Source organism: Acomys minous, assembly GCF_964271855.1.
Source record: "Acomys minous genome assembly, chromosome: 6".
NCBI classification, from domain to species: Eukaryota; Metazoa; Chordata; class Mammalia; order Rodentia; family Muridae; genus Acomys; species Acomys minous.
This window is the reverse complement of record NC_140487.1, coordinates 84,519,598-84,530,267: the sequence shown is the minus strand read 5'-3', so window position 1 is coordinate 84,530,267 and position 10,670 is coordinate 84,519,598.

Sequence of the window (10,670 nt, the reverse complement as noted above, 5' to 3'; positions counted from 1 at the left end):
ATCACCTGGAGGCATTCTTAGACCCCTCCCCTACTGCTTGGCTCCTGCTTCCACCCCATATAAGCTTTTGCTTTTGATTCAATAAAAAGACCTTGATAGGAGTTCTACTTGGTCTTGTCTCCTTCTTTCTCGTCCCATCTTTTCAGGTATGGCTCCCCTCGCGACCCCGTAATTACTGGTCCTGCTGGACGGGACAGCCTTGGCTGTCCTGGACTCGCCTTGTAGACCAGGTTGGCCTCAAACTCATAGAGAGCCACTTGCCTCCCTGAGTGCTGGGGTTACAACAGTGTGCCACTACAACTGGCTACTTTCTTAGTCTAAAAGGAGATAAAATAGGAAGTAGAGAGTTCATTAGGACTAAGAGGCTTTATAATTGGTGCTTTATACCGAATGATTATCTTAGGATGGTGGAGTTTCATGGCAGGTTGCAACCATGTATTTCTATAGATGGTACAAACACATATGCACACTTATGTATGTTCTAAGCAAGAGTTTGAGCTTAAAATTTAAACATTATACCCAATGAGCAGACACAATGAGCAAATTATATAAATCCTTAGATAAGAGTTTACAGAGTAAGCTTAAGATACTATCTTTTGAGAGCAGAGTGTAAAGAAATCAGAGATAAAAGATTTTTTAAGAGTGGGAGGTAGATTATTAGGGTTAAGACTTTGAGAGATTTGAGCAGAGCGAGTTTATAAAGAACATATTTGGGGATCATTTGTCTGTGGCAATGAGAAATTGGGAATTTGGTATGCCAATTTTTTGGGCTTTGAATAGGACCAGGTTTTTGTTTTAGTTTAGTTTTGTTTTGATTTTTTATGTCTCTCTTTTTAATATTTTGGGACCAGGTTTTTCTAATAAAATCTGAGTCCATTGAATGGAGAGAGGGAGGAAGAGAGGAAGAGAGAGGGAGACAGAGAGAGAGAGAGAGAGAGAGAGAGAGAGAGAGAGAGAGAATGAGTTTGTGCTTGGCTTCTTGCAGACCAGCCGCAATATTATAATAAATGTGAAAAGGAAAAAGAAAAAGAATGTGAAGAATTATGTGCCATGAAACAGGTCTGCTACAAGGAGGTTTATGTGAGGGGAGGGGAAAAGGAGAGGAGCGAGAGCCTGAGTGTGCCATGGGGGTAGAGACAAAAAGACACAGCAAGAAAGACTGAGAGACAGACCAAGAGAAACAGAGAGAGAGAGAGAGAGAGAGAGAGAGAGAGAGAGAGAGAGAGAGAGAGAGAGCACAAGAGTAAGAGAGCTTGTGGTGATGGGCCAGTCCTTTTTACTGGCAGCACACCTAGCAGTGTCACAGGTGATGACCTTAGACATTGCTAGGTCCCTGAAGGCAGGCCAGCTGAGTCGCCTGTTACACCAACAGCAACAACTTTATCTGTTGAACCAACTCACTGGCACCATGATGAACTCCTATAGAGACCGACGACCTGAATTCTTATATTTTTGGTTGTGAGCCTAGCCTTTAACGGCGGAGCCATCTCTCCAGCCTGACAACCTGAATTCTATCCCCAGGACCTACATGGCAGAAGGAGAGAATCCAGTCACACAGGTTGTCCTCTGACCTCCATGTGCATGCTGTGGCATGAACCCCCCCACCCCCCACCCCATAAAATAATAAGTAAATGTAACTTAACAACAAGAAGTCCATCATGACCTGGTCTGCGTTAGTCCCATCAAGTCAGAAACCTGGAATCTCTAGTACAAGTTCATCCTGAGATGAAAATGTTGTACATAAGATTAAGCAGCAGCAAAAACAGAGATACAAATGTTGAAGCTATTTTTATAAAATTGTGTTTGTTTCTTTTAGCTTATTTCTTAACCCAGCTATCACACAAGTAATTGAGACTCCTTTATACTATAAGGCTTTGCAACTCAATTTTGAGCAGTTTAACTCTGTTTTTAACCCTGTGTGTGCTCTTTTGTCTTACTCCCAGCAAATATCCTAGTGATACTTGCACTTTGTAGCTTTCTTCTGCTCCAGCTCCTTCCTCCTGATCTTCCTTGGTCCCCTACCTATGGCTGAATCCCCTGCTTCCTCCTCTAACTCCTCCTCCCCTGGCTGGCAGGAAGTCCAGCCCATTCTGTCCCCTGCTCGTCGATTGGCTGTAAGCTGCTTCATTGGCATATCAGGGTGACAGTTGGGGAGCCGAGTTTACACAACAGTTGGACAGGAAATCAGAGTTTAAATTATGCAATAACATTATGCCTACACGTGGGAAGTTGCATGGTTAGGTATCTTGAGCCATGTCGCTAAACCCGGGAGGAAATACTCCTAGGGAGACACGAACTGCACAAAGCAAGCACACAGTGTAGAGGCTGCAGAGATGGACCTCTGCACCTCTCAAGAAAGAACGTGGGGTTCGGCTGTAGTTACAAAGAGGAAAGTCAACTGAGAGTCTTTTCCAGCTTTTTGAGAGTTAACTTGGGTTCTACAACTGAGGCTTTGCCTTTTCGAGACGAACTCAAACCAGTCACTAACCACAATGAATGTTGTGGTGCTAGTTAATATGTTGATGCCCTGTCCTGAAAATTCATAAGGGACCTTAACCTGAGCAGACTAATGCAGTATACTATAGTCTGGTTACTTTTGCCCAATTGGGAGTTTTAATCTTTGCTCCTGGGCTTTTTTTGTTTGTTTGTTTGTTTGATTGATTGATTTTGAGACAGGGTTTCTCTGTGTAGCCTTGGCTGGCCTCTTCTCACTTTGTAGGCTGGCCTCAAACTGACAAATAGCTGCTTGCCTCTATGTCTCTGAATGCTGGGATTACAGGCGTGCACCACCACATCCGACTTAGCCTATCATTTTAAGCCCTCTCTGTCAATATCTCTTACAAATACTGATGGTTTGTTATTCAGTGGGTTGGGTTTGTTGCTCAGATTGTTCTTGTCATTGTTATTTGTTTGGCTGAGTGGGAAGTAAACTCACTTATAAAATATACACAGTAATATGTATTTGAATCGTCACCTCTCTTCGATATACATTAGTGTAATATACACCCACTCAATACTTCACTTTTCACACTTAATGTATACCAAATAATATATACTTCATGGTAATTTGCAGACATTTTTGTTCTTTTAAATTTTATTTATTTATTTTATGTGTAGAAGTGTTATGTGATACAGCTTCTCCTGGGGAGATGCAACGCACACACACCTCTAATCACCCCAGATAGAAACCACACAACAGACCAAAGTACAGACACCATCAAAGTCCAACCTGGTGAGCCAGTGAGTTTTCTTGAGGTTACCTACAGGAACAGCAATGACTCAAAGACGGCTGCACCACCAAAGCCTACCCTAGCATGGGTGACAGATCACAGAGCTGGAAACCTGGAGCACACTGCACAGCCTACAGGCAGCCCCTCAGGTGGGGAGGTATTCTTGCCAGGTGCATCAGTTGTCTAAACCTCTTCCAGGCAGCTTGGCTGGTTCCTTCTTCTCTCAGGCAGTGGCTGGGGGTCTTCTTTGCAGCGTTTCTCCTCTTAGAATCTTCTCTGAAGTTCAGCTTCCTTCCACCTGAGACAGACTCTCAAGTTTTTTATTGTTTACTCAGGGAGGGGCCTAGTTAATCTGATTGGTTTCAGGGACTTCCTAAAGCTATTTTGAGTTGTTTGCCTGTAGGAACCAGGGGCTGTCTGCCTGTCTTGCTGTTTCATGTCCTGTTTCTAGCAGCTTCCACGTCTGTGTTTATCTTGGTTAGCTAGTCATGTTTACTGCTCTGAGAACGCACCCCTCCCTTCCTCGAGACTTTTCCTCCTGTGTGTGATTACCTCTTGAGGGATTTCACCTGGGAGGAGGATGCCTGTTTTGCTACCTATAAGAAGGCTCTTTGGAACTCTGGAAACGATTAATAAACCGCTGCCATGGCTGCTGCTGCTGCAGCTGCTGCTCTCTTAGCATGAAAGACCTGCTGTGTTATTGTGTGTGTGTGCGTGCGCGTGTGTGTGTGCGTGCGTGCGTGTGTGTGTGTGTGTGTGTGTGTGTGTGTGTGTGCGTGCATGAGTTAAATCCACAATCCCTCGCCCTTGACTCTGTACCTTGGTGGCGCAGGTGTCACATTTGCCTTCCTACTGAAGTTTTTCTTCTGAATAGAATGTTTCAATCTCAAAGAAAACTGTTACACAACAATTAAAGTTTTGTCTGTAGGTATATATGTGCACCACATGCATCCCATAGCGGTTAGAAGAGGACATTAGATCCTCCGAAACAGGAGACACAGATGGCTGGCTGTGAATCCACGTCTTCTGCAAGAGTAGCAAACGTCTAACCAGCTAAATCATCTCTCCAACAAATCCTCCTCCTTCTCCCTCTGCCTGACGTTGTGTTAACTAACTATACACCAGCATGACCTGTCCACCTACTTCGCTGTTAGAGACACTGGGCTCTTTTCTTTTTCTGTCTCCTCATTTATTTTAAGGTAATTTTAAATACATAGTTGTTAAGTCAAACTTGGCAACTTTTGTAAATGTTAACTAGGATTGAATGTATTTCTTTTCTTTAATTTGTTACCTTCCTCTGTGGACAGCTGTCTATCCAGTCAAACAAGTGAAACATTTAAGAATTTCTCCAACTTCCTGGGCGGTGGTGGCGTATGCCTTTGATCCCAGTACTACACAGAGAAACCCTGTCTCAAAAAAACCAAAAAAAAATTTTTTTCCTCCAACTCTTTTTGTATTCTCTGCCACCACTGGTGCAGACAAAATTAAAATATCCTTATCTCATAATTACATTTATCTCCTAATTATTTTTCAAGTTGACTTGTGACTTTTAATCCCTACAATCACTACATTAAGTCACAACCTTGGAGCCACTTTTGGATGTCCCTTTTTACACTTTTTTATCAATATCTTAGTGCACAGGAGAGAATATGAAATAGGAATTTGATTGCCTTGGAAATTCCTGAAAAAAAAAAGATTTCTAAGTTTGTCTCTGAGGGCTGAGAACACATTAACTCGATCAAGAATTTTGTACCTGAGAGGCAAAGATATCCTAAAGTGAATCCTTATGTGAATATGTGGGAAGAATGGATGAAACTTAAACAACACAACACAACCCAAAACAAAAACTCAGTGGCATGGAAGGACCCCAGGGAAAAGAAACCTAATCCCAGAGGTGTTGCTGGCCAGGTGTGAAATGCCCCCTATTGGCCCCGGGTGCTCCAACCATTGGTCCCCAGGCGGTGGCGCTGTTTGGGGAGGCTGTGTGACTTTTCAGAGGTGGGGCCTCGCTGAAGGAAATGGGTCTCCACAGAGCTGCTCTGGCAGGTTGCAGCTTCTTTTGTTTTGGCCTGACCTCTCTGTTTCCTGGCTGCTGCCCACAGAATACAACCAGCTGCCTCAGTTCCTGCTGCCCGGACCAGACAATCCCTCCTGAAGCCTGAACCGGAAGGATAAATCTTTCTCCCATTTAGTTGTTTCTGTCAGATATTCTATCACAGCAAAGAGTAGTTTTGGTAGGAAGAGTCTAAAATGTGCAGGGTTTGCAGGCGAGGTTGAGCATCCTGTTCTAATATATACAGTCCACTGGAAGAATTTAAGCAACAAGGTAATACAAGCCGACTTGGGGAAGGGAAATAGCTGTAGTGTGAACAAAAGTATGAGCCGCCCAATGGCTATGGAGACTGACGCACTCTAGCAACAGTGGTGTGGCAAAGCAGCCAGCCTGAAGACACGTCCTCAGAGAGCTTTACTATTAAGTTATGAAATTCATCTTCCATAATGAAATAGATGCTAAGAAAATTATTGGAAAAAATTAGTACACTTAAATATTTTTAAATATTTAGAATAGCACTTACGGGGAAAAAAAGAAAAAGGAAAAAAGAATAGCACTTAATGAAGTGGCCATTACAGGGGTGCTCCCATTCCCCTCCTTCTGCTTCTGTGAGCGATGGCCGATGGGCGTTATTACAATATTACAGAACAGGAAACGCAGAAAGCAACAGGTTCAGGAGTACGGAGGAGTGAGTGGAAACAGTGTGGTGATTTGGGGGTCAGGCTAAGACACGGGTATAATTGAAATCCTAAGATAAGTTAGTACCAGATGGAAAACAAGGGCAGGGAAGAGGCGTCTGTTGATGGCAGGCAGTTGTGAGTCACCTGCAAGTGGTTTAATTTGAATCCGTGGGCAGGGATGAGAATGCCTCACGATGTAGCAAGGGGAGGGGAAGTCTATCTAGCCTTGACCCTGAAAGTTGACATCCTGAAGAGAGGGCTGTGCAGAACCGCAGAGGTAGCAGGCTCCAGGCGGAGCTGAAAGGCGGAGCTGAAAGGCGGAGCTAAAAGGCGGAGCTAAAAGGGGACGGTAAGGAAGGGAGGAAAAGCTATCTCCTTGTGTTTGTTGCTACCTGAGATTGACCTCAAAGGAAGCCAAAAAAATGACTATTAGACTATGTGCCCTAGCTAGGGTTTCGATTGCTGCACAAAAACGAATTGGAGAGGAAAACATTTATTTGGCCTACACGTCCACATTGCTGTTCCTCATCCAAGAAAGTCAGGGCAGGATTCAAACAGGGCAGGAACTTGGAGGCTGGAGCTGATGCAGAGGCCATGGAGGGGTGCTGCTTACTGTCTTGCTCATCATGGCTTACTTGGCTTTCTTTCTCTTTTTAAAAAAAGATTTATTTATTAATTGTTTCGTATGCAGTGTTCTGCCTGCATATACACCTGCAGGCCAGAAGAGGGCATCAGATCACATTATAGATGGTTGTGAGTCACCATGTGGTTGCTGGGAATTGAACTCGGGACCTTTGGAAAGAGCACTCAGTGCTCATAGCCTCTGAACCATCTTTCTAACTCATTGGCTTGCTTTCTTACAGAACCCAGGACTACAGCCCAGGGATGGCACAACCCACGATGGCCTGGCTGTCTCCTATCAATCACCAATTATAAAAATGTTTTATGTGGGGGCAGTGGTGGAGCACACCTTTAATCCCAGCACTGGGGAGGGGGTTGGGGATCAGAAACAGGCAGATCTCCGTGGGTTTGAGGACAGCCCAGTCTACAGAGAGAGAGTTCCAGGATGGCCAAGGTGACACAGAGACACCCTGTTTTGGGAAACACACACACACACACACACAACAACACACAAAACAAAAAGAAAGAAAAGAGAAAATGCTTTGCATCCAGATCTTGTAGGGGCATTTTCTCAACTGACGTCTCCTCCTTTCAGATATGTCCCATTTGCATGTCAAGTTGATGTAAGATTGCAATCGTCTTCAGTCAGGGAAGATTGAGTGAAGCAGTGGAGGCCAGAACCCAAGTTTAATGAGCTGAGTAGACAGTAGTGGAGAAAGTTAGGACGGCTTCCTCCTCAGAGAACAGTGACTGGAAAGGGAAGTCAGGGGTGAGGAACTCTCTGGAGGATGAGAAGAGGCTAAGGCCTTTTAAAGACAGAAGACTATTTCCCATCAGGTGACGTGCTGGCTAAGAGGGAGACATCGTAGCTGAGAGAGAGGAAGGACAAGTCGCTCAGCCTGAGAAGGCCTGGGAGAGTCGGATCTGTGTGGAAGAGTTGGCTCTGGACAAAAACAAGAGCATAGAATGCTGGCGGGGGCCCTTTTCTGCTTCCTGGTTTACTGACATTAGGTGTGAGAAGTTCCAGCCACAAGCACAGACCATAAACTCCACCTTTGCTCCCCTGGCATGATTCTCAGCAGGGCCGGGCAGGCCTGAGCAGGAAAGAAAGACTCTTGTTGGCACAGAGGGCTGGCTGCTGAGCCATCACACGTCCCTTGGGGATTCCTGGGTGCCTGGATCACACGTCTCTGCCATGTGCTATCCAGGCTGGTCTTTTGCCCTTTAGCCTGGGGGAGCCGTTGAGCGAGCCAGCTCAAGGTGTAGTCTGCTCGCTGTAGGACACCTGCTCCAGCTGTCCTGGGAGGAAAAACAGTTCTCAAGTTCCCGTAGTGCCTAGCGGTGCCTAGTTCCTTGACCCCCTAAAGTCGAAACGAGGCAACTGTCCACTGGGATGGCCAAGGACCAGAGGGGTGCAAGTGCAGCCTGGAACACACAGGAGGCAAGGAGGGACTAGAGCCTGGAACTCTTACTCATAGCAGCTGTCTTTCTGGTCATGGCAGTAAGTTCCTCCAATGCTCCAGGGACCTTGGTGCCAGCAGCTCCCTCCCAGGGTAGAGTCCACGTGAAGAGCACAGCTCTTCCTTACCCCCGCCCCTGCTGTGTGTAGTCTGTGCGAGTTCTGCTTGTGTATGACACAGGAGTGAGCCTTAACCCCCACAGAGTATTTGAGAGGGATGGACAAGTTGGTATGTGTGAAATACTGACAAAGTAACCTGCTCTCTATTGATTAGGGGACCAAATATTTATTGAATGAGTAAATACATTAATTCAGCAAACCCGGTGGTACATACCTATGATTCCCAACTTTTGGGAAGTTGAACCGGGGTGATCATAAGGTCAAGACCAGCCTGGAAGATGTAGTAAGTTTGAGGCTAGGCTGGCAACTTACGAGAACCTGTCTCAAGATTTAAAAAAAAAAAAAAAAAAAAAAGGGCTGGAGAGATGGCTCAGAGGTTAAGAGCACTGTCTGCTCTTTCAAAGGTCCTGAGTTCAATTCCCACCAACCACATGGTGGTTCACAACCATCTATAATGAGATCTGGTGCACTCTTCTAGTGTGCAGGTGTACATGCAAGCAGAACACTGTATAAATAATAAATAAATACATTTTTAAAAAAGATTTAAAAAAGAAAGAGAGAAAGAAAGAAAGAAAAAGAGAGAGAGAGAAAGAAAAAAAGAAAGAAAAAAGGTACCTAATGGTGCTGTAGCTCAGTGGTAGAATACTTGCCTAACATGGGTGAGACTCTGGGTTCCATCCTTAGCACTATGGGGAAAAAAAAAAAAGGCATGAGTGCCGCCTGCACCCTTCAGTGGGTTCCAAAGTTCCTGTCTTTTTTGTTTTGTTTTGTTTTGGGACAGGGTTTCTCTGTGTAGCCTTGGCTGTCCTGGACTCACTTGTAGACCAGGCTGGCCTCGAACTCACAGAGATCTGCTTGCTTCTGCCTCCCAAGTGCTGGGATTAAAGGCATGCGCCACCACGCCCGGCTCCAACGTTCCTGTCTTGCATATGGGAAGAACAAGGCTCAGAACTCAGTGACTTATGTCAGGTTTCCATCCCAGCTTAGCAGAGTTGTGGGGTCCCTGTGCCTCCCCGAGGATCGCATGGCCCCACCCTTAGCACAGAGTTCCCTCAGTCCACTGTTAGCCCTAAGAAACATTCCTAGGGACTGGCCCCATGGGCATCAAGAGGAGCAGTGAGAGCCCAGGGGGCAGGAGACCCCTCATCTCTGGGAAAAAGTTTTGGAACTCAGAACCCCATACACCTGGAGCCAGGTATCCAGCATGCGGCCCGGCTTGTGTAACGCCGTCCTTTCAGGAGCTGGCACCAGGTCTCATCGCTCCGCCTCTCTCTCAGGTGTTAGGACTGTGGGTCTTGTTTTCCGTGGTGCTGGGGACTGAGCGCGTGCTTTGTGCAGGTAAGTAAGCACTCTCCCAACTGAGCTACATTTATAAAAAATGTTGGCCAAGAGACTAAACGGAGTCGAACCCATAATCTGAGGAATTTACAGCAGATGGTTTCTAAAGTTCCCGTCACTGACAGTATATGGACGGGACTAAGGACCGGGGTCTCTGTCAGTCCCTTATACCTTGACCTTGGGTAGGACGGTTTAAAGCAGACGCATCTAGAGCCGGAAGCTGTTGGGTAGGCAGGTGTAAGCCGGGAAGCGCCTGTCTGGCAAGTACAAAGGACCTGTGCTTGAGGCCTCGGATCCACATTTAAAAATAAAACCGGGCACAGCAATGCATGCTAGCACTGAGGACGAAGAGACATGATACAGGAGGAGGGATACACGCCAGGCTGGAAGTATATTTCTTTTTTTTTTAATTTTTTTTATTTTTAAAAATATTTTATTAATTTATTCATATTACATCTAAATTGTTAGCCCATCCCTTGTATCCTCCCATTCCCCCCTCCCTCCCTCTTTCCCCCTACTCTCCTCCCCTATGTCTTTGACTGAGAGGGGACCTCCACCCCCTGTATATGCTCATAGGGTATCAAGTCTCTTCTTGGTAGCCTGCTATCCTTCCTCTGAGTGCCACCGGGCCTCCCCATCAAGGGGACGTGGTCAAATATGGGGTTCATGTGAAAGTCAGTCCCCACTCTCCACTCAATGGTAGAGAATGTCCTGTCCCTCGGCTAGATCTAGGTAGGGGTTCGAAGTTTACTTCCCATATTGTCCTTGGCTGGTGTCATAGTTTGAGCAGGACCCCTGGGCCCAGATCTGCCTGTCATAATGTTCTTCTTGTAGGTTTATAGGACCCTCTGGATCCTTCTAGTTCCCCATTCTCCCATGCTTCTCTTACCTAAAGTCCCAATAGGATGTCCTCCCCTCTGACCCACTTTCCTAGTATATTTCTTAAAGACTGATTTATTTATTTTACATGTATATGAGTGTTCTATCTGTTTGTACACCTGCATGTCAAAAGAGGGTCTCAGATCCAAGTATAAATGGATGGTTGTGAGCCACCATGTGGTTACTGGGAATTGAACTCAGGACTTCTGGAAGAGCAGACAGTGCTCATAACCACTGAGCCATCTCCAACCCCCTTTCTTGAGCATCCAGAATGCCTACAGTCTTTTAGT